Source organism: Gavia stellata, chromosome 3, assembly GCF_030936135.1.
Source record: "Gavia stellata isolate bGavSte3 chromosome 3, bGavSte3.hap2, whole genome shotgun sequence".
In the NCBI taxonomy this organism is placed as follows: domain Eukaryota; kingdom Metazoa; phylum Chordata; class Aves; order Gaviiformes; family Gaviidae; genus Gavia; species Gavia stellata.
This window is the reverse complement of record NC_082596.1, coordinates 71,616,351-71,640,433: the sequence shown is the minus strand read 5'-3', so window position 1 is coordinate 71,640,433 and position 24,083 is coordinate 71,616,351. Positions and strand designations below refer to the sequence as shown.

The 24,083-nt window shown below is 41.5% G+C and overlaps 1 protein-coding gene across 3 annotated transcripts in view; it reads left to right on the top strand.

Annotated features, from left to right (window-relative positions):
• Nucleotides 1-14,360: 14,360 nt before the first annotated feature.
• Nucleotides 14,361-24,083, top strand: part of LOC104265047 (poly(rC)-binding protein 3-like) — a 153,437-nt gene continuing 143,714 nt past the window's right edge. For all 3 annotated transcript variants that reach the window (XM_059835949.1, XM_059835950.1, XM_059835951.1), the window contains exon 1: nucleotides 14,361-14,398. The gene's annotated coding sequence lies outside the window, so the exon portion shown is untranslated. The remainder of the gene's footprint in view (nucleotides 14,399-24,083) is intronic.

Sequence of the window (24,083 nt, the reverse complement as noted above, 5' to 3'; positions counted from 1 at the left end):
CCCTGTACAAGATGGATATTGACATACTGGAATGAGACTCTCGGAGCACCACGTGGCTGGAGCAAAGCACATACAAGGAGAAGCTGACATAACTGGGTTTGTTCAGCCTGAAGATGAGAATAAGGAGGGAATCTAATTGTTTTTAGCTACCTACTGGCAATGTACAAGGAAGATGAAACCAGACTTTCCTAGACAGTGCACCGTAAGAGGAGAAGAGGCAACAGACACAAGTTGCAACGTGGGAATTTTTGTCTAAGTATCAGAAAAATCTTTCCTGCCTTGAGGGGTGGTCAAATACTAGCACAGGTACCCAGAGAGTCTGTGGCATTTCCATTCTTGGAGATATGACAAAGTTGACTGGGCAAGTCCCTGAGCAACTTTTGAATTCGGAGGTAACTTCAAAGCTGATCTTGCTTGAGTGGGCCCAGATGAACCCCAAAGATCCCTTCCAACCTGATAATTCCAACAGAATTTGGTTTTGCTTACTTAAATGGCTGCTTTAAGGATTTAAATACTATTCCTGAGGCACTTCATATTTTGAAGGAAAAGAACAGTGAAAATGCCCATCACTATTATTACCAAAATGTAAGTCATTGCTGCTAGGAAATATTGTAGGAGTGGTCACGTATACCAGGCTGCCAGAATGGATTGTGGGTTTTTGTTAAATAGAACAAAAAAGTCAGTGAAGCATGTTTAATTCACACAAGTGAAGAGTTCTGCAGACCTTGTAAACAAATACAAGGTAAAAATAGGTCAATTTGGGTCACTTACTAGCCTAGACAAATCAAATATATTTTCATATTTTTTTGTCTTGCTTATTTCTTCTGCTTAAAATGCAAACCACTTTCTCCACTAGTATTCTCAATCTTTGCAAACATTCTTTTGCTTAGAGAATAAATCTGATAGGCCTTGGGGGTTTGGGAAATGAAGGGAAGAAAGTGTTGTGGACTTTAGTGGGATTTTTCACTCCAGAATATGGGCAATGATTTCTCTTTCAAAATCTTTTACTAGCTGTGTATCAATACCTATCTAAAGATAGTGGACTCTACTGTCCAATGGCTCTGTGAGCAGAAGGGATTCTTCTCAAGAGGGCAAGACTTTATCCTCCCTCTTATGGTCCCAGGACTGCTCTGAGGAAAACCTACATTACTGAGTGAAATAAACCCACCGACAGAGTGGTGGTCAGAGCTTCTGACTGTACCGGGTGAATATCCAGGTTCAGAGAGCTCTTAGGCTTGGGTACAGATTCTGTAGAGCTCCCAGAATGAGATGAAGAACCCTCTGGCCCCCTTTTGCTGCCCTGACATGTGCTGTTTGTTAGTGGTTGGTTTGGCAACCCTGCGCCTCTGTGTTGAACTGTGCAGGTCTTCTGCTCAGAGAACAGCTCTCCCGAGGGTAAGAACAGAAAAATGGTTCTGCTGGGCCTAACCAATAGGACTGGTACATTTTTGTAAACATAGATGATAACATATATTTCAAGAGCGTAAGATGGCAACATTAGGGGGATACATTTTCCAGTACTTTTCCCAGCCTTTCCTGGTCTGAAGTTTAGGGTTTTGGCTAGAAATTATACCTTTGTTTCTCATAAATATTGGGGGTGGGGGAGTGTCCCATGAATTTGTTTCATTTCTTTTTAAATTTATTCAGGCTTTTAACATCTGCAATATATTCTAATGGTTTATTCCATAACTTAATTACCCATTCATTAAAAAAGTATATTCCATTTTTTAGACATTAATCTGACACGCTAACATTTCATTTGCTGCCTTTTCCTTCTTCTATTACTAGTAGGGGAACATATGTTCTTCCGAGCTATCTCTTTTCCAAACTGAGTTATCCCAGCTTACTCATTGTTCCTCACACAGATACTGTCCCTTACCTTCAATCATCTTACTTATCACCCTTGTCTATATGTTTTCTACTTCAGGTGAGTCCCTTGGGGCTTAGAAGAGAAGGTATATTTTCTCAGTGGCAATAAGATAGCTCTCTTTCATTTAATTTTCCTAATAATTCATAATATTCTATTCACTTTAGGCTGATGTTTTCATAGGACTGTACGTGGTTTCTCCAGTTACAGCAGCTGTATTTCAGAGTGGTAACAGCTAACTTAAAGCTCATTCCTGGGTATGTATAGTTAGGACTGTTTGGTTTTCACAGAATCACAGAATCACTAAGGTTGGAAAAGACCTGTAAGATCATCAAGTCCAACCATCAACTAACACCACCATGCCCAGTAAACCATGTCCCACAATGCCTCATCCACACGTTCCTTGAACACCTCCAGGGATGGTGACTCCACCACCTCCCTGGGCAGCTCATTCCAGTGTCTCACCACTCTCTCAGTAAAGAAATTTTTCCTAATACCCAGCCTAAACATCCCCTGGTGCAACTTGTGGCCATTTCCTCTTGTCCTGTCACTCATCACTTGGGAGAAGAGGCCAACACCCACCTCTCTGCAACCCCCTTTCAGGTAATTGTAGAGAGCGATAAAGTCTCCCCTCAGCCTCCTCTTCTCCAGAGTCCACATTTATCAGCATTGCATTTCATCTACACTTTTATCACCAATCACACAGAACTGAGATCTTCATGCAATTTTTCAGACACCCTTCAGTTTTACTACCCTAAATTATCTAGTGTGATTAACTGTCACCTCACTATTCAGCCTTATCCAAATTACTGATGACTATGTTGAACACTGTATTTTGCTGTACTGATCCACTAGAAATCTCTCTGCATTGTGAAGAATGACCATTTTCTTCTACTATGTGTTTCTTATTGTCTAACCAGTTTTAAGGGGCTTGTTCCCCTTAAAGAAAGGTTTTGGCCTGGGAACGTCCAAAAGCTCTTCCACAGTGAACAACTATGTAAAGAATTTTTCTCACTTTGCTGGTGTACAGTCTGATCTTATTTGAGCTCCCCCTTCATACCCAAATTAATTATCAGCCCTACAGACTTTCTGGCAGACTTCCTGTTTCTGATGTGCTTAAAAACCATTTTATTATTGGTTTTATGCCTTTAGCAAATTGCTTTTCAAAATCTTTTTTTGGCCGGGCTTATTAAATTTAACTTGCCAGAGTTGGTATTCTTTTCTATTTTTCTGGTTGGGAAATGACTTCCACTTTCAGAAGAACTTCTAGTAATCTCCTTTACTGTGCTGTGTATTGAAATGGTCTAGAAAAAACAGACAACTCTGGGGAGTTTCTCTTTCTGTCTTCCCTGCCTTCCCCCCAAAAAATGACCTGACATTATGTATGTAGTTAAAGTTGTAAAGTAATTATTCTTTTTCTGAATTGCTTTCTCTCTGTTTTGTGTCCACTCAGAAAAGGAATTAAAACATGAAGGGAATGCTTGTAAAACTCGAACCATGGGGACAAAAAGTCAAAGGGAAAGCATTTGCAAAAATGAATAGAGAAAGGAAGGGTTGGTGTAAGCATGCATGGATAACAAAGAAAGAGTAGCAGGAGGAAAGAGCAGGTTGGGAAAAGTTGCACAGACAAATGAAACAGTGATCATACCAAAATAATCACTTCTAAAATATTAAATGTTTCAGTGCAGCTTGCACTACAGATCAGTGGGGTGAGTCCTAGGAATAAATTCTATTTTCTGAAAATTATACCCAGATGTAGACAGAGGTTTAGATATGGATATATACACGTGTGTGCGTATGTCCTGCCTCAAAAGTGAGGAAGACTGAGGCAGCAAAGCTTCCAGATCCTTTGATGGGAGTTAAATAGCAAACAGGACCCCAAACCAGAGACAAATTTCACCCTTGGGGAGCTGCCCAACCTTCCTCACTCATCAGCAGACTCCAAATGGCAGGTTCAGCCTCTTGTAAACATACAGGTGTACCCAGACATGATTCCTGGGTATATTCTGGCAGTGGCTGAGCACTGCACCCTGAAGCAGCAAAGTATGGTACCAAATTATGTCAGTGCCTTGCCGGATTGAGTCCTGCAAGCTTTTGCTCAAGAGCCACTCCGGAAGGAGAGGTGCTGATTTCTCCCTGAGCCTGCTGCTCTGCACAAAAATGGTGGGTCGGTTTTGAGCCCTAACAAAGTAAGGCTTTCCAGTGATGTATTGCCAACTTTAACATTTCTCCAGGTTTGCAGGGAGGAGATATCTTACCTTTTGGAACCAAGCAATTATCGAACTTTAAAAATGCACTTACCTCCCCTGAAAGGGAAGGAAATAAAAAAATTAATACCACTACACATATAAATAATGTATCTATTCTTACTCTAGGAGTTCCGCTGGATTCTGAGTTCTTCTTTGAAAGGCCAAGTTGCAGTTGCAGTCATAAGCATCATTTTCTAACTAGGCTTAACACTTTGAGACTTTTAACTTCTTTTTCTGAGGACAGATCTAGATCCTCCAAATGAGTGAAATCAAGGTAAATGACAGCACTGGTTGCTTCCAACTTGCAATCTTCGAAAGTCCACTGCACAGGACAAGGGAATAAGCAGCTGGGAGCCATCAGCACCTCGGCTGCGATCAGCCCATAAACCACGTGTTTTGTAGCATGCAGCAACTTTGATTTGTTACCCAGTTGGGTCCAAGGTGTAAGATTTAACTTGTAAAGCCTCCTGTGGTTTGAGCTGTAGCAACTCCAAGGCCTCTGCAAGGTTAGCAGCTTTTTTGCACTGAGCACTGGAGAAATGCATATTTCAGGCACATACCATCCTTGCCCTGAAGCACTCATTATCTCTTTCATTGAGGTGCTTTACACATAGCTGAAAGCCTATGTGAATCCTGAATAAAAGCTTTCTGATCAGTCACTCTTTCTAATATCCCTGCCTCCTCATCAATGAATGCTTGCTGGTGCAGGGTTCTCCCTCACCCCTATAAAGGGAGAAAATTCTTTCAGGAGAGGAAGCAGGATGGTACACAGTCAGGGAAGGAAAGACTCAGAGCAATAAGAAGAGATACAAAGATGTGAATAAGTTTGAGAATAGTTATCTATTCTCAATCTAGAGAGCCTGGCAATATAGGAGAAATAAGAAGAATGCAATGGTGGAGAAAAGAAGTACAGAGAGAAACCTCATCACAGTTATATGACACAGAAAAGTGACTGAAGGAGGAGGAAGACTGTACCAAGACAGTACAAAGTAAAACAAAGCGATGGAAGTTAGAAAAGAAAATGAAAAAACAACTGTTCGAGAGACAAATTTAGCATTTTTTTTAAAAAGCTCAGTAGAAAATGTAAACACAAAATGGTACACAAATACACCATTTTTCTCCCATAATGCTGCAACGCTCCAGAATCTAAATGAGCTGTGCTAATAGCAGCTCTATGAGATAGGACAAGGTTATTATTTTATGTCTGTGGAGCTAAGGCATGGAAGACAAAGTGAATCTCAGGAGAGCACAGTCGAAATCTGCAGGTGGAGAAGGGTTCTGAACTTGGTGAGCATCACTGAAGTATCTTCTCTCTCAATAAAGTTTCAGACATTTAAAAAAAAATAATGGAATGAAGTAAGATATGAAGTTGGATATAAAAAGTCATTATGGTATGGCAAGTTGTGATTTTTTGTTGAACAAAATTATTCTTCTGCTTTTTTTCCTGCTGTTGCTAGAGGACTTGGCCAACAGTGGTATAATCTGTCAGAAAAGCTGTAACAAATATACCTGCATAAGGCTTTAATAACTCTAGCTTGAAACACTAATATTTACTGAAATTTCAGTGTTATCTGCCAATATTGATGCAATGTGTGTTCTGACAGTACTGTACAATGAGCAACTGCCAATACACACTTCAAAGCTGTTCCTGTTTTTAAATCTGTTATTTACTCTATGGCTCTTCAGTAGTTTCCTGATCAAACTAGTCAAGCTCTACCCTGGCATGCTGATAACTCTTATGTTTCACAAGCATATTGAAATATCTTACGGTAGCCTTTTACGTCAAGAATTTCACTGCACTCAAACTCTTTCCTAAGGAACTCGAAGAGCACAATATAGGCAGTGTGTTAAAAAATTATTGATCATTATAGGTGGACTGTTGGCTTTTTTGAGAATGATATTATACTGATGCCCCTGCAGAAGAATTAAGACTGGCATAAGGTCGACTTCATACATTTAGGGTCAAGGTCCCTGACTCTCAGAAGAGTTATTAGATGACACTGGTGAATGTAGTCTTTGCTGAATCTTCTGAGAATGCAGAAGAAGCAAAGTTAAATTGTGTCCTCAGCTTCCAGCAGCAAACTGGACTGTCTGTGAGCATAGGCAAAGCAGAAATTGCCTAAGGCAGCAGGCTGCCAGGAAGACAAAGCGCATGTCCCTTAACAGTCCCCCCTAATTTTGTCCATATGAGGACTGTGAAAAACAGGTTGTTTGAAACTGCTGCTGCCCCTAAAGTAGGAGTGGAAACTATTGGTAGAATGCCCAGTGCCGGCAGCTGTGGTAGTTGACTGGTATCAGTCCCTGGAGGCAGCCAGATTAGCAGCGTGGATCCTCTAGATCTCTCCATTGCAATTCCCCACTTCTCTGCGGCAGGCAGCGGTGGCCCTGTCCCATCTGTCATTTTAGGAGGACTGACTGTCAATTTTGTCTGAGACATTGAAAAGTCTTGTGCTGGCTCTAGAATAAAAGGTATGCAAAATGTTTATAGTCTTAAATGAGGAATAATCAAGGCATTACTTACATTTAGAAATTCAGGGATCATCCTTGGTCTAAATTTGTATGTACCATGCTATTGGTTCCAAAATGCAGATGACATTATCATCATTTCATTAGCCACTCCTGGCTATCTCAGTTTCTCCTTTTTCTACCCCAGGTTCCCTGTTGTGAATTCAACAGATTAGTGTTAAACACGGTTTTCATTCATTCAGGATGGATGGATGTTCTGCCATCACTGTCTGCATTTGAGATTTGAACCACAAAGGTCCTTCAGTTTCAACTTTCCAGCTTCTCTGTGTTTTCAGGATTTTTGGCTTGGTGATTTCTATACCTTCTGCCATGGGAATTTCCAGAGATCGCAAATTCAGTAGCCAAATTCCACTTCAGTCTAGAAGTGGAACTTCCCAAGTCTGTTCCATAACCGTCTGACTGCTTTTTGTCCCCTGGAGCTTTGTTCCTTCAAGCTGGAAAACCTCAGACCTTAAGTGATGTAATTGAACTATTCCTATATATCTGTGAATTGTTCCCTTGGTCCATCCTGTGCTTGTGATATTCCCTCATGTTGCAGCCAGTGTTTTTCAAAGTGACAGAATTTTTACAACGTAACTGCTTCTCTGGTTTTAGAAATCAAGACAGCTTTTTATTCTAATTGTTCAAAAGTGTCACAGTGAGCCATATTACAATCCCCATTTTTATCATCTGTATTAGATCAAGAGCTGTATTTGTGAGGCTTGTGAGGATCAGATTTCTTACTCCTTATTTCATGTTCCTTATGGCTGCTTCCTCTTTGGTATACAACTGCTCTAGGAGAAAGGAGGAACTTTCTCTGAGTTTTGCTCAGGCTCAGTCTTTCAGGGCTGCCCTCTAGCCAGTCCATGTGCTTCCTCGCTCCCCCTATTTCTGGCATATTTCTGTTTTTTCTCAGATATAACTTATTCCAACAGTAAGCAAGCTCTGACATTTGTATGCAGGCACCCTTGCCCTTCTCAGTGAAAACCCTTTGGGTATCATGGCTGGATGCCTACTTCAGCTTTTGGTTTGGACAGTGGCTCCTGTTATTTCAGTTGTCATTATTGTCAAGGAGCTTGATGGGTTTTTATATTAGTCGCCAGTGAAGACCAGATGTTTGCTTCCAGTCTTTGATGAACTATTAGGACAGTGCAGTAGGGCACTCAAAAAAAAAAAAAAAAAAAAAATCGCTTCTTTGAGTTTTAAAAGAAGAAAATGGTGGGTGATTTTAAATTATTTTTAGCTCCATGATTAGTAGTGTATGAATGTTATTTAGAATTTATACAAAAAACGCTGTAATTTCTTCTTTGTACCAGTCAACTAGCAACTCTTCTTACACCCACTGGCATACTTAGTCACGTCTTTTGTAAATCTTCACAAGCAAAGTTCCCAAAGGATAGGTTTGATAAACTGGCACGCTCCCCATGACAGTGAAAAATAACCTTCTATCTTCCCTGTAACAACCAAACAGGGAGTGAGAGCCTGTTTGAAAACCCAGGGCTCACCCAGAACTGTGGAGTATTGCTTTGCCATCTGCTTCTGGCAGGAGAGGAATTCGTTCATGCCTGTTAGGGCTAATCCTTTCCCTGCTAGTAAAGTCCTCCCTTCCCGTCCATCCGCCAGTGACCCTTTGAAAATAGGAAGGAAATACTTGCCAGCTCTGGGCTTCTATGACCCTGCTGGAGGAGATACCCATATTTCGAGAAACCCATGTCTCAAGACACCCTGTGCACCTTTCTTTGCCTTTGTTTTCCACTGAGAACCTGCTGGTCTCACTCTGTTTCATCTTGTCTCTCCACTGCACCAGACTGCCTGAGTGGTGAAACACTGCAAAATTATGTTAAGCAAGACTTAAGGGTGGACATCCAAGTGCAAGATTGAGAGCAAAAGTGTCTAAATAAAACAATGACAAATTCTCTTCTGGCCTATACTTAACCATGAGTCCTGTTTCAAGTATCCCATGAGGGGTTTATTTTGCATTGCCCTGCGGTAAGAGCAGAAGATGGTGGATTCATAGAGTCAGCCTTCCTCCCAAGTGGGGAGCTCACTTCCGCGTGACTTCCACTTCCAAACATCTTGTATTCCTCTGGAACTGTGCTTTTGGATGCAAATGCCGATCATGTCCTGTCTTGAGAGGGACACCTCAGATACTTAAATGGTCATTTCCATGTCAGCCTGGCAGGCACCGTCAGGTAAATTCAGATGATTTTGCCTCCTGAGATCAGAAGTGTTGTGCACCAAGAGTATATTCTCCTTTCGTCCTTCAGCAGCCCGCTGACTAGCTGCCCCTGCCCACGGGATCTTTTTCAACTCCTCACACTCCACTGAGGTTATTTATACAATCGTAATATCACTATTATGAGATATCAGTTGTGCCTGTATTCTGCAAGGTTCGTGATCATTGGTACCTTAGTGACTTTCTATAGACATCACACCTTATTAACGTGGATAACAGACGCTGTAAAATTCATATGGTATGAGTGCTAATGCAGCTTGTATGTAATGTTTCAGCTATAGCGTCTTTTTTGAAGATCAGCTCCTCTCTGCTTTGCTGTGTGTCTAGGTACAAAGTGCATTTTCTTCTGATCTAACTGCACTGGAATTCCAGGCAAGGGATGTCACTTTTATAGAGCTATACCATAATTCCATTAAAAAAAAAAAAATCCTGTTTTTACCTTATCTTGGATGTACAGTGATCTTGGTTCCCTGAAGAGACAGTTTCCCTTGATACAGAAGCCCAGACACTGATTTTCAAGATAGGGTTCATTTTGGACTTTATTGATGCAATAGACCTTGGTTTTGGCTGCCTTCAGAGAATAGAATTTCAACCAAGCAGACCTGATGGTGTAATCTTGGATGATGATGGCGTTTGTGATTGTCCAGTGAGCCTTCCCGGGGATCAGCCTACATCTCTGGGTTTGGACACAATTGTTTTCATTCTGACAAAATTATTGGTGGTATGAAAGGAGAACATGGCTATAGCTGGGGTGGATTTAGATCTTTCCTAGCCATAAGATGTTTTATTGCTTGCATCGTGTTCTGCTGTTCAAATATTTCCAAAGTCAGTGGAGTAGAAGGTCTGATTGTTTTTCAGGATGGTGTATGAGGTCACCTGTGCAGAGTTATTTATCTTTTTCTTCGAAGTATTTTTAGGAAAAGAGGCAAACCTGTTGATTTTTAAAAATATGCTAAAAAAGACATCACAACACATTGAGATTTTAATTTTAGAAAACGACTGGCTATGAATGAAAGACTTATCCTCTATTACCTCCACTAATTCATTTTTCTTTTAAATAATACTTTGGCCCTTTTTTTAATTTTCTTTTTTTTTCTGAAATGATACCTGTCTCTTTTCATCTGTATAAGCTAGCCATAAACTTGCCAAAAGTATGCAATTCATTGAACAATGTGATTTAAATGCAGTACATGTGGGGTTTTTTCCTCTTTCTCCCTCCCACTAATGAGGGAAAGAGTTCTGTGTTTGTGGGATTATCCACAAGGCTCGTGATTTTAATGTGATGCTCAAATAATTGGCATTGACAGTCTTATAAAACAAGAATAAAATCAAGATGGCAAAGTAAATGCAAAGTAGAGAAATGGGGCAGAAGGCAGAAACTGAGGAACCATTTTCTCCACCGCTAGTGACTTTGCAGTTGGTGGCCACAAAAGCATCTTTTTGAACTGTATTGCTTGGCGCGGTTGACAGACCAAAGCAGTAGAGAGCTAGGATCAACAGCTTTCTCAGGCTTCCCAGCTACTTTCTGATGAATAGGGCTCCTAATCACTTGATATAGCTATATGCTTTATGCCTCAATTACCACAGCTTTCTGTTGAAATCTTTGGTTTATTTACATCCAGTGAACTTCATTGTACTTTCATTTTTTGGAGAACTACATTTTTAGTGCTTATCTATTTAAAAGAAAGTTCCTCTAACTCATGGTATCGAGTCAATTGAACATGGGCTTTTAAAACAGAGTATTGACTATTCTTTCTTCAAAGATTAGACTTTATTTCTAAATTTTGAATAGCTTTTTTTTTTCTTTTTTTTTTCCTCCTTTTTTATTAAATCTGGTGCATGGTGCTACTGCATTTGCAAAGGTTGATCCAGAAGAATCGAAGCACATGCTTAAGGAGAAGAATGGCATGTGGTTCATGAACCCCATAATTAGTTCCCCTTCCTAGCTCTAAGCAGTAATTAAATCTGTCACTTCTGCTCTGCTGATTCATTTATTTAGCTATTTAATTGCTCAGCTGAATACGTCTTTATCTCCGGAACTGCAACATTTTATTCAGACAAAGAAATAGCATAATCCATTTCCCCCCCGCCCCCCCCCCCCCCCCAAGAGCAGGGACATGTAAAAGAAAAGAACACTAATAATAGATGCTTTGGTGGTGGTGTCAGTTTTCACTTATCAAACAAAACAGTGTTTAAGGAAAAACTTCAACCAGTGCTTGAGGACAGCTTTCCATATACAGGCTTGTTTCTCCAGGAAATTCTGTGAAATGCGAGGACCCAACGTATCTGATCCAGGTTTCTGTTTCCATAACGAGTTAACTTAAAGCACCTCCAGGTAACAGTCATAATTTTCTATAAAACAAGAAGTCTTACCCCGATCTATTGGTGGAATATGTTATAATCAATTTAAAATTGCAAATATATACTAAATTGTTACAAACTAAACAGTATCTTTTCTTTATACATTTTCTTTTTTGGGACATTGCTCATGGAGATTTCTGTCATCTGTCTCTTAGATTTATCATCAAATTTATCATCAGCATTTTGATCTGTAAAGCAAATGGCATTTTGAATACTTTCAAGCTTACAAAGGAGAGCCCTTCTGAATACCTCTCTGTGAGACATACTTCCATACATGCAGTTTTCCTAATGTTACATTTTCAGCATCCTTAAGGGAGGTTGCAAGATTCCCCCACCGTTTTTATCCATAGGTTGGAAAAGCTGGTGTAGGAAAGTAGCATGCAAAACAATGAGGACCAGGTCAAGACAGATCAACTCAAACAGGGCCTTCTGGCAAGAGAAGGAAATACTGTTTATCTTTATAACCTTTTTTTTCCTCTTGTCTCTGAATGCTGTAAGGATAGCTGATCCAGGAAGTGAAAGGGAGAAAAACCACACAAACTTCAGAGACAAGCATATTTTTCTTTCATTTCTGGCACCAGTGGCTCAGTTCCGCCAATTTATTCATCTGCCTGGCTGGCTGGATTTTTATACCATGCACACAGTCTTGCATTTCACTCCATCAGTGACTTATTTTTGCTGTCTGTTACTCAGTTACAGCTATGCAGCTGTTTAAGTCATAGGTCATGTTTTTCCCAGGTAAGCTCATTATTCTAAAAATCTTTTACTGCTTACCTGGAGGGTTTTTTGTTGTTGAGGATTTTTTTTTCCTTCAGCAAAGGTCCCGTCCGCTCCTTTGCAATGCAAAGCATGTCTGTACTGCCACTGCGGACACCCAGCTTGGCCATGCTCGAAGTAAAAGCAGGACCCAACATAAAGATCAGACGGTGGAACTGGCAGGGTTTATTAGCTATATTGCAATGCACTGCAAATACAGCTGGACGTCCTGCCTTACCTCCGGCTGCTGTGCTGGGCTACATGGACCTCCACCCTGCCTGTGCCAGAACCGGGGTCTGTGCTTCGCTCTCCCCTGTCCTCAGGGAGGGCTTTGTCAGCCCGCGGGCTGGCAGCTTTGGCCCGACAATGCTTAGTCTGTATTGTTCGTATTGGTGTTATTGTTCTGCATCTGTGCACTCTGGGTTACTGAAAGCTCTTTGTTGAAATAAAGAATATTTCTCTCCCTGCTAAAACTAGGAAGTCTGGAAATCTTGAGGGCAGTTTTCTTCTTGCAAGCCTGTGCACGTGGTTTTTGGACTAGAGTTTTGTATGAGCTTCACTTAAATATTCTCTCTCTTAAATGCGTTTTTTTCAAACCATCTTCTAAAAGTACACTCTTTGTTACGTAGGGCACGTGCTTAAATTCAGGGAATTAATAAACCAGCAAAAACCATCTCTGTACGTCCTTTGAGGATAAGGGTGCTTTGACGATAAGTCTGTATATGAATGGGCTTAGTATGAGAAAGCAGTGTTCACTGCAGTGGGACAAACAAGTATGATCAGAGAAGGGCATGGGAATGAAAAGGAAAAAATAACATTTATTTGTAGTAGAAGAGAAGTTTATTGTTGAGTTGGTGGAAACGAAACAGAGGAAACACAGGGATAATTTCAGGCGGCTTTTATCTCAGTTCTAAAAGAGCATGAGGTTAGTCAATAGGATTAACTACTTTTACATAGATTTGTACATAAACATGGAGACACAAGAGTTGGAGGGACATCAGCTGAGTGCCCTCCCTTTGCGATGATTACATTCGGGAACGTCTGTGGGGGGAATTAGGTGACAGCAGCTATCGGCTTCCCCTCAGATGAACCTAGCTGTTGTCATCCTGCCATTAACAGGCTGGAAATCACTATCTCAAAGGCATTGCAGAGTTTACAAGCAGTCGAAGGGGACCAAAACCACTCCCTTCTCCCACCCTGCCCTGCCCTGCCCCCCCCATGCTGGAGCCGGCAGCATCCAGCTACTTGCAGGGTGCGAACTAGAGGTTTGCAAAGTGGTCCACAAACTCTAGGTTCGAACACTGCTTGTGGAGGCACTCTGATGGATCAAGGGTGTTTTGGTTTTTTTTTTTTGTTAGTTTTCATCTCTAACTCCCTGTATAGTTAGAAACGTCAGGATGGAGTTTCTCCTCACTCACAGTGCTGGAATATGCTGGTGTAAAATGTGTATAAATCAAATTAGATTAAATCCCCCATTTTTGATACAAATGCACCCGAGTCTGTACTTTATTAACGTGTTGATTCACTTATTGGCGTATTGGGAACCTCTTGTGAATGTTTTAATCTAGAGAAGTCATTGCTTGTACTATTTATGTGATGTAATGTATCTGTGGGGTTGGAGGCTACCTCTGACCAGCCCTGGTCACTGTTCTTGGTTATATAAGATGCATAGACTTGTGTACCTATAAATATTAGCATGCAGCTGTCACAAAGGGATTGTGAGCGAGCTGCTCGGGACCTCGAAAACGTAATAGCTTGGCACCCAGAAACATACAACTTTGATAACATATTGCAAGGTTGTGTATTGGGGGAGAGGGTAGGAAGGTGGTGACCGCTTTTAATCTTTGTCTCTTTTCTAAAATTATTTTTCCTCCTTTGTACTTCTGGTATACATCGGATCTTCACAGTTTTTATTGCATTAGGATGTGACATTCCTGGCCTTGACAGTGCTTTTGTTTGGATATTTATAGCAGCTTCTGGTCATTGTTGAGCAAAGGAGATTGCCCTGCCCTCTGGCCCTTTCTTAAGCAGATTTTGGGCAGAAGCTCCTCTCATGTGGCACTAATTGAAATGATTGGTGGAGGGGGTGTTGTGAGCGCACTCTGGCTGAGTCGGGCTTATCTGCCAGGGGCTAAGCCAGGGGAGGAAGGGAGGGAAAACGGGGAGAAGGGAGGAAAGGGGAAAAAAAAGGAGGGGAAGGAAAAAAAGGGTAAAAAAAAAAAAAAAAAAAGCAGCCCAGCTTTGCTTCACTCTGGTAGGGCTCAGGGCTCCCGGCCATCTGTCCGCGCCCGGGCGGCACGCAGGGAGCCGGCTGGCTGCAGCCCCGCGCAAGGGCGGCACGGAGGGAGCCGGCTGGCTGCGCAACCCCACGGGAGGAAGGGAGCGGCGTGGGGCTCCGGGCGGGCTCGGGGACCCGCTCAGCAGGTGGGTACCTCTGCCCGCGCAGGGATGCGGGAGGGGAGGGAGCAGGCAAGGAGAAACCCTCTCCGGCTCTCGGGAGTTGTAGCGCGGCCGAGGAGGGGGAGCTGCCTGCCGGGGGTGGGTTTGGGGGGGTTGCTTTCTTTTGAGCTTGCAGGAGCCGAGCATGCTGCTTTTGCCGGTGCTTAGGGGCTGAGTTTCGCCCGTCTGCCTGCCCGGGACAGGCTGCGATGGGCGAAGTCCTTAAAAGATTGGAACCAACAAGTTGCTGTAGAAGTGATTTGTGTGGCGATGGGGCCGGGTTATCATCCGCACAAGTGAGCTGCGCTAAAATAAGTACGAGGGACTGTCAGTTGGGAAGTGGGCGCTTCCCTTGGGTGAGTAACCCCGCCTGAGCCGCGGCTGCGGGGTTTAAATGGGAGAATATCACCTCGGGGGTGGGGGGGTGGGTGCCCCTTTCCTACGGCCACCCCCGATTGATAGTTTCCTGCAAGTTTGACGTGAAACGGGGAGAGGCGAGAGCTGGCCCTTGCCAAGGAAAACCAGAGGGGCCGCGGGGGGATTGGAAAGGCAGAGGCTGAGAACTTTCGGACGTACTGTAAACCAGCATCGCTGTCAAAAGCAACAGAACCGGAATATTGTCCCGTATTTGGGGGGTATTAGCATTGGAAGTGGCTTCCTTTTATTTAGCTGGTAAGGTTTCTGGAGGCTTTTTGTTGTTGTTTTTAAATTGCTAACATAACCAGCTTAAGTAAACAATCGTATGGTAGTTCCGTGTGTTGTGCAACTGGGGAAAAAGTGAAACTTCAAAGTGTGTGTTTCTTAAAGAAAAGTTAAGAAATATATGGTAGCTTTATCATAAAGCTAATAAGAGAGAACTCTGGACTTCATGACTCTTTCTTCTTATTACTGTTTTTAAAGATGCGAGAAGTTTTGTTACTATGCGCCAAAAACTGTGCTTTAATCTCTTTGCTACATCTGCTAGAATGTCCTATTACACTGGGTATGGTTATGTTTAGTGTACAACTTCTGTTTGTGTTTCTGATAACCCTACTAGTCCTACTGGAAAAATAAACACTCAGTTAACACATTCCACCTAATTGTATTTTAACAGCTCTTGTGCAGATTATAGACGGCAAAATGCAGTCATATCTGGAAACTGCTGAGCATGTCTATCTTCAAATGATTAAAAAAAAAAAAAGCCGTTAGAAGTGTGCATACCATCCAGTCTATCTGTAGGTCTTGTTTATTTCTTTTATATATGGTTTTAGAAGTAGATCAATAGTAAAAAATGGAGTTGAGCTGGTAATCTGTTTGTCCACTGTTTATCCCTACAAAGATTCCTCGTGCAAAGTTCCTGAACTATCACTGAGGATGGCTCAAAATGGAATCCAGGAACTGGCCATGCTAAAATCAGGCAAGAGTTTATAAAAACAAAATAAACTGAAAAGCTGAGGCTTGCCTACTCATAAACCTCTTAATAAATATGACCTCTATCTAGTATTCTACTCATTGTATTCAAGAAAAGAGAAAAACTTGATCAGTTGTGTGGTTATTACTCCATACCTTCTTAATCTATAATCAGGTGAACAAAAATATTTTTACTTTCCTTACAATCTGAAATAGCTGGCTTCTTACAAAAGACCTTGCCCCCCTTTCTTTCGCTCATCTGTGTCCATGATGCAAAAATAAGTCCTCAAGAATGTAACTGTTTGTTTCACTGGTTCTGTTCCTTATCACTCTTGGTCTCCAATTTATGCTGGTTTGTATATTTCTGTAACACTGAAGTCAGTTGCCATTACTTCCTTCAAGGACCATATTTAAACACATCTGTAGAGTGTGTGTGGTATGATGCGTAGCAACATGGATATATTAATTTTATTCTTACGTGGTTCAATATATTTTTCACGTTACTTCAGAGAAGCTAGAAACATGATCAACACTCCATTAGTGGTATTGGTAAGAAATACAGTAACGCAAGTGCACAGTCGCTAAGAAACCATTTTTATTTGAAAGCCTTCTCATAACGGACTTAGTACTAATAATCTTAATGTGTAACCTGTGCTGTGTATCTTCAGTGTTAGATTAGATTTGCTTTTGGGTACTTTGTAAATATAATTTTTTATTCAGGATAACTGAATTTCTGCCAGATGTCCAGGCTCCTTGTTTCTTTGCAGCCTTTGCAGCCTCTGAATGCCGCAGGAATTTGCTGGGCGAAGCACTGAGTGTGCATGGGGTAGGCGTTTCAGGATGCAGCCCTTCTCAGAAGCCGGCCTCGGTATTGTAGAGTATTGAGGTCTGATATTAATGTAAAGCAAAATGTGTTATTAAAAATATAAGTCAAATCCAAAGACTGCTGTGTTGGTTGGATACCCAAAAGCAGGCTGGAATAGCCTTCTCCAACAGATTACTGAAAATGTGGTGAACAACTCTTGAGAGCTGTGAGGGGAGCGCTCGGTTTTCTGCGCTTGAAGCTGCTTACCACGGAGCCATCGCAGGGCAAGAAGCTGTCCTAGCCAAAGCGTGGTGGTTTGCACCCCTCATGGTGCTCCGTGCTGGGGGAAGTGGGACAGGACATAGGGGAGAAGAAGATGAACCATCCTTCCTTCTCGGGAGGGCTGGGAGGCTGGGGCTAAGCACGCTGGGAAGCGACAACTGCAAAGGGACCCTGCAATAGGGCAAGGGCGTATTACAGTGGCAGAAAGTCGTGGTGAAGCTTGCAAAGCCAATGAGGGATGTGGCTGCAGCCACGGGTGTGTGTGGCAGAAGTGTGAAAGAGGTATTTGCAGGAGGGAAGGGTTTTGGAATGGCAGATGCTGTGGCAAAACACATCTGGTGTCACGGTGGTGATGGTTTGAGGGGGGCAGAGAGGTTGGAGGTGCGATGGAGCAAGGAGTAAAGGCAGGCTGGTGGCCCCAGGAGCAGTCAGGAGTGCCAAAGCTCGAGTGCTACCATAGGGAGACTTGGCAGCTGGATGGGTAACCCAGTTTGGGTGCTTTGGGAATAAAGAGTCAAAAGCTGGGAAGTGACCATTGGCATTCCCGCTCATCATTGCGGACTGAGGAGGAAGTGGTGGGCAGTTGAGCTGCGGTGAGATGAGGTATAGCAATTATAACTGGGGTGCAGCAGGAGGGCTGGCAGCCAAGAGGCAGGGGGATGGTGAATAATCTTTAGCCTTTTTTGTTGTGTACGTGAAATCGGGAAGGCAAACTATTACAGTTTAAAGCAAAATGTAAGGACGGGAACTCAGAATGAATCTGTAGCACTGAAACTGTTTACTCTCGTTGTTAGTTGTTCCCAAAGATTTTCAGTTAGTGGGGTCTCCATCTTCTGACGTTTATAACAACATCATGGCTGGAGATTGTAAAATGCATGGAAATTTATTTTCGTAGACTTTGCAAGATCATTTTTCTTTCAAAGAAACCTTGTCTTACTTTTAATAATGGATGCACTTTGCAGTCATTTGCTAAGCAACAGATTTGCTGTGTTGCTTGTGAAGCACAAAAGCAAGGGAGGCTTTGACACACGAAGAGTAGAGCTTACGTAAAGTTCATGACCAGCAGCAGAAAGAGTGAGTGATGAATTCTCTGGGTTTTGTTCCTTACCTTAAAATATTTTAAGGTCGGGTATTTTTCTCTGCTGGCTGCCATCAGCAATAGAAGTATCAACAGGAGAAAAATGGGTCGCTTGGGTTTTAGCATTAAGCAGCAAATCCAGGGCCAACAGGATTTAGCTGGGATGTTAAGGTTTATTCAGTGCATTTAGTTAATGAAGTTGGAGGCGGGGAGAAAAAAAGTCAGTGTCTAGGGTTGGGGGAGGGGACGAAATGGCCTCTTGCCACTGGGTGCATCCTGCAGTGACTCCTTCTGATTGATAGATGCTCCACAAGACAAGAAAGAGCTGAGCGAAGGAGGTTTTAATTAAAAAATCCCAGCTCAATGCCAGCTCTTTTGGATTAAAATCAAGCAGAAAGTCTTTGTAATAGACATCCACCTAGTCTTAAGGGTGTATATGTGTTTTTATGGAGTGTAGTGTCCATTGGCTAGGGGGAGGGAAGAGGAAGATAATATGTCCAAGCATCTATAAAGTGCTTAGAAAGCCATGAAAATATTCAGCAAGTGCGATCGTATGTTAACATTCATCAATCAGGCACAGAAATCAAACTCAGGTCAACAAACTCCCATTTGAGCAGTATGCAAGGTTCCTAGCAGACAGTCCCACTGTCCCCGATGCACACGGGTGGCCCTTTGCTGTGCTCACCCATATTCTGAAGCTTTTGTGTCCCCTGCCAAAGGCTGTCATCTTGCGTACACACACGCCGTTCAGCATCTTGACTTGTTTTCCGAGCCCTGGAAGCCTTCGGCACGGACACACAAAAAAGTTAGTACGGAAAGTCATTGTTATTTAAAAAATCTGTAACTATACTTGGAAAAAAAATGCAAACCAACACGAATGGATCTTTTTTCCAAGAGGGTTAATGTACGCTTTTTTTTTTAAATTCTGTTCCTCTACAGACCAAACTCCCACTCAGATCAGACCTTGTTTTTCCCAAAGCTCTAATGGTCCTTTAGAGTCTGAACTTTCTTATTCTGCTCGCCCCCTCAGAGGTCCGTGCTTGACATCGTAGCTAGACGCTGCTGGAAGTCATTGAGCAGCGATTAAGACTGTCAAGACTTGTCCCAGTGACCTCAACAGACTTTCATTCTGAGAAGGACGTGGCCATCAGTGACAGGATTTGACTGCAATGATATGGGATAAATAGATGGTAGACTTATAAAATGAGTAAAAGGAGCCCACGTACTGTTCTCAGCATAATCTAGTTGCTCAGACAGCTTATGGCTTGATACAAGTGCGTGAGGAGGACACTGCAGCATTTGTTAGTAGGTTTTATTGCAGTGACACCTGAAAACTACAGAATGGTTCAGAGAAAAACTTGAATGTGTAATTTTTGGTTTTGTTTCTTTTTGACTTCGCAAACAGTTTAAGACAAACATTTTCAAATTTAAAAAAAAAAAGGCAATGGAAGTGTTTAGAAAAACATTGCACTTTTCTGCCTTGTTCTGTACTGCTCTACTTCTGTTAGATTCACAGTACGTTTACTGAAAAACTTTTGGCTCTGCTTATAGACTAGTCTAGGGACATGGCTGTAATAAGAAACAAAGAATAATTTCACTAAAATAATAAAAAAAACCCCAATGAAACCAAACAAAAGCACTTGACTGTGATGCTTAAAACGAGGCTTTATGAAGGTTCAGCCAAGTTTTAGAAAATGGGGGTGGCTGTGTCAGAACTGCAGTTCTGGGCATGTAACAAAAGTTCGGGCAGCTGCATGCAGAGCAAGTGGAGCTCTAGAAAAAGACTCCTGTCATCTTTTAAATACAAATAGGTATGCATTTGTTGGTAAGCAAATACAGATAAGATATTAGCACTAATCTGAGGATTTCATAAAATGAAATCTGAACAGTTTGGTTGTTCCAGTGGCAACAAGGAAAGCGGAATATCATCCCAGATGCAGAGTACCCTAAAGGGTAAGCAAAGGGGGCGTGGGGGTACGTTTCCCAAAAAAAGAATATTTTTGCATGTACTACATGGCAATGAAGTGCCTGGTGCAATCAATGTCCACACCAGCTAGTCCTGTATTTATGATGGTCTATTACCTTCACCCCCATTGGCTTGGTTTTTTTTTCTTCAGTGGGCAGTAAAGCACCTATTCAGCATTTGAGCCTTATTTAAACTAATAGAAAGATAGAATCTGAGCTCTGAAGACCATAAAATTTTTTTTCTGTGATTTCATTCAATTAACAAAACTGTGTACGTACCTCGAGGATCTCATTAGCATAATTATGGCAGCGTGCCAGCATCTAGCCAGAAGAGCTAATGGAAATTTTGCCGGCTGTTTTGTAACATTAAACATTATATAGAACAACAGCACAGATTTTAAATGAAAAGGCTGTAAAAACACTGGGGGCGGATGCAACCTTTGTAAATGCTGTAAATCCACTCAATAATTACTATACAGTACTGGATTAAATACTGAAAGTCCCTGAGCCGCCTGGATCTGGTGGAGATTTGCTTACATATGATCAAAGTGATTTAAAAGACTGTTTGCCTTTTTTATTAATGTATGTTATACCTATGAGAGTAAATTAAAGTGTTTTGCTCCTGCAGATAGGAAAATACGAGGCGTCTACCATTGTTCTGATATGCAAGTTCAGAGTTTTCATTCACAGCAATGAGAATCAGGTTTGGAGTCTCAAGTCTTTTCAGTTCAGAGATGTTTAAATCGCTGGTTTTTGATTGAGTAGTAGGGAACATCAGAAGTTACACCATTAGATTTCTCCGGGAAGAGCAAGGGTTCTGGGCAGACACTGAGAGAGAGATACACTTCATTTCCCCCTCCCTCCTTCCCCTGTCAGCATTCATGCTGTACAAATACAGATGCCCGGCAGGTAACGGAAAGATTGTCACTGTTAATTAAGTACAGTGATCATCCCATGATGCTTACTGTGGACTGGGGTGGGGTGCAGGAGGCTGAATAAAAATTATAAGAGCTCTTAAACCTTACTTCTAACAAAGTCTACTATCCCTCAAGTGTTTGTAGTGTCAGGTAAGATACTCTGAATCTGACCCTGTGTTTTGAAATACTGCTGAAATTTTGGAGGCTTCTGTTGTTTGTGTGGGAATGATCCATCTCTGACAAAAGCCTCCAATGTGAGCCGTGGTGGTGGAGCCTCCTGAGTCTGTACTTCTCTGTGACTAACTGGAGCAGCTCCCCAAACAGCCTCCAATGCTGACAAATGCATCTACACTTGGGGGTGTCTGTCACACGTGGGGTGTGACTCTTGCCCACACTTCCAACCAGCACTGCTGTTGGCCTTCTGTTTGCTTACAGGAACCGTAATTGCCTATATATCTCTGGGAGCTTGACTACCAATTAGTCTGTTGGCATATCCTATCACAACTTAATATGTGACATCATAGTCTTCAACCTCTCATTGGTAGCTAATTAGCGGCTGTGAGTAATTTCACCCATATCTTAAAAAGCACGCTTTAAGAAGACACTGATCTTCAGCTGTGGCATGGTAACTTCAGAGACACCTGTTCCTGGTACTGGCTGTGGAGCGGACTGCATTAGCTTAAACAGTAGAAATGCAAGTAATTTCCTTCTGCAGCTATTAAGACTGTCCTGACTGAACGTAATGGTAGCTCACCTGGTTTGCTTTGTGTTGCCCCTGTGTAGGATCACATCCATGACCAGCTACTGAGTGTGAGCTGATGAGTGGTGGATGAGTGGTACTTTATAGCCAGTGGGTGATACGATCTCCTTGCAGTTGTGTGAACATACTTTAATGTGGTTGGATGACGCTATTTGATTTCTCAAATTTGTCACCCTTCTGGTTCTCTTGGTTTTCAGTGTCAATGAAAAGATGATACAAGGCAGAGTTAATGCCATTTAGGCAACCTATCTTTGTATTCCCATATTTTCTGACACTAGTTTTCTTCTAAGGTAGCCTTAACTTTTAGATTTGCTAAACTTTTAGAGGGTTTTGTTTGTTTACATGGTTGTTTGGGCAAATGTATCAACACTACTTGTGGTGGATTTTATATATCTATATATCTATATATATGTATGTGTATATGTGTGTGTATATATATATATGTGCCAGTTTTGTTGGTAGCTACTTCTTGACCCCAGACTTGCTGGGAGGAGATTGCTGACACACGACTTGGACCCTGGGCTTTGCTTTGTCATCCCTGGGTTTCATTTTAGGGTAATCTGCTCCCTGGGACCTACTCACTTCTAATCCTATTCATTGTCTAAAAGGAAATCTCACAGCACTGTGACCTTTTCTTGCCTGTTGTACCTCCTGTTAAGAAACAACCCTGATCTTACTTTGAGCGTGTGTGTGTGAAGTTGCTGTGGAGTTGGCAATAAAACTCAAGCGAGGCTTTACAAAAAAAGTGAACAGAAACTATCCTTTTTACTGTGCTTTTATTACATTGTATTGTGCACAGATGGATGGTCTTTTAGTTGGCTCAGGAGTAAAGGGCCCACCGTATATATCTAAACCTTTCTATAGCAACTTGAATTCCTTTAGGAGCAATGCTTTAAAGTGCCTATGAAAATGGAGTTTTCTTTTACCTTGTGACCTTTCTGCTTTCCCATCGCTAGACAGGAAAGACCCAGTCTCCAGTGAATATTATTATTAGGCAATAAAGTTAAAAGCAGCAGATCATATATATATTGGGAGATAAATAATAACAAAAGTAGCCAGAACTAGGGCTGCCTACGGCTACTGGTAAAATGTCACCTTCATTTTAGCTCTGTATGCCTCTGAGATCATACTTAAAAATACATCAAAATCTGATGCTCTCAATGAGAATATGGCTGAGTTGACAGATAAAGAAATGTATTTCTAAATAACGTCCTTAAAATATACTGGACAACTGTAAAAGATTGCAGATGCACCTAAAATATGTTTCATTTCTAGTTCCTACGCTGTTAATGCAATTCAGATTTTTCAGATACTTTTTTTTTTTTATACTGGGTGATTATCTTAAGTGGAGCTGAGTAGATTTTACAAAATCCTTTCTTGGCTGTGTTGATTTCAAAGATACTACTTCTTACTCACTTGAAACACTTAACTGGGAACTTTACTTAACTACAGCTTTAAAACATGACTGGCAACTTTCTAAAGAAAATTATCGTGTTTATACTACATTAAATTTCTTGCATGCTTTTGTTTGTAGAATCTGGGCAAATCAAGCAAAATTTGTGCATGTATTTGCCCAAGTTTAAAAGGAAATAAATTTGCACTGTTGTCTCTGCTTTCTGAGAAAATTCTGAGAAACAAGTCTGTTTCTGGGAATAGTCACAGAAACCTCTCAGCTGAAGTAGTTCTGGATTGGTACTTCTATTTTCTTGATAGTAATTGCAGGTTTTTGGGGGGTGGGGATATCCACAAAATAGAATAAAACCACTTTGGACCTGCAAATATGTCTAAAGCTGAGGGCAAATTCATCTTCAAAAAAAATCACATCCTCACACATTCAGACTAGTTATGACTTTGGCTTAGCATGTCTTCTGCTGCAAACGTTATTTCAAGAGATTATTAGTCAAAATTTGAAAACTATACAGACGTCTCTCACAGAAAGCCGACGATCTGACTAATGATCCTCAATACTCTGGGGAAAGCCAGAGAAAATGGTGTGTACTTGCATGCTTTTCATTGAGAACCATTTATTAGGGTAGATGTCAAATGGGTAGGCTATAGTAATAAACAAAAATGGGTTTATAGCTCGTGTTGTGAGACGAGCTTTCGTGTCTGCAGCTTTGAATAACTGATGCTTGTAACAGTCTCTCTTGCCTTCACACTTTTCATTCATGAAAAGGACTTACTGAACTGTATTTGTTTAAATAAATCTCTTCTTAATTTATGATGTGTAAATAACAAAGTATGGAGTTCATCTATTTTAACCTAATAAAGTTGTTCAATTAATATTTAGTTAAAGTCAGTAGTTTTGTGTAAGCACTGGGCACCTGATTTATGTACCTATCTGTAGCTTCCATATACACCTAGTGACTTTGTGACAAAAATGGTATTAGAGAGGATTCTGAGCCATAAGTATCTTCTGTTTCTCTGTTTTGGCAATCTGAAGTGCCATTGATCTGCATTCCGAGCCAATGATG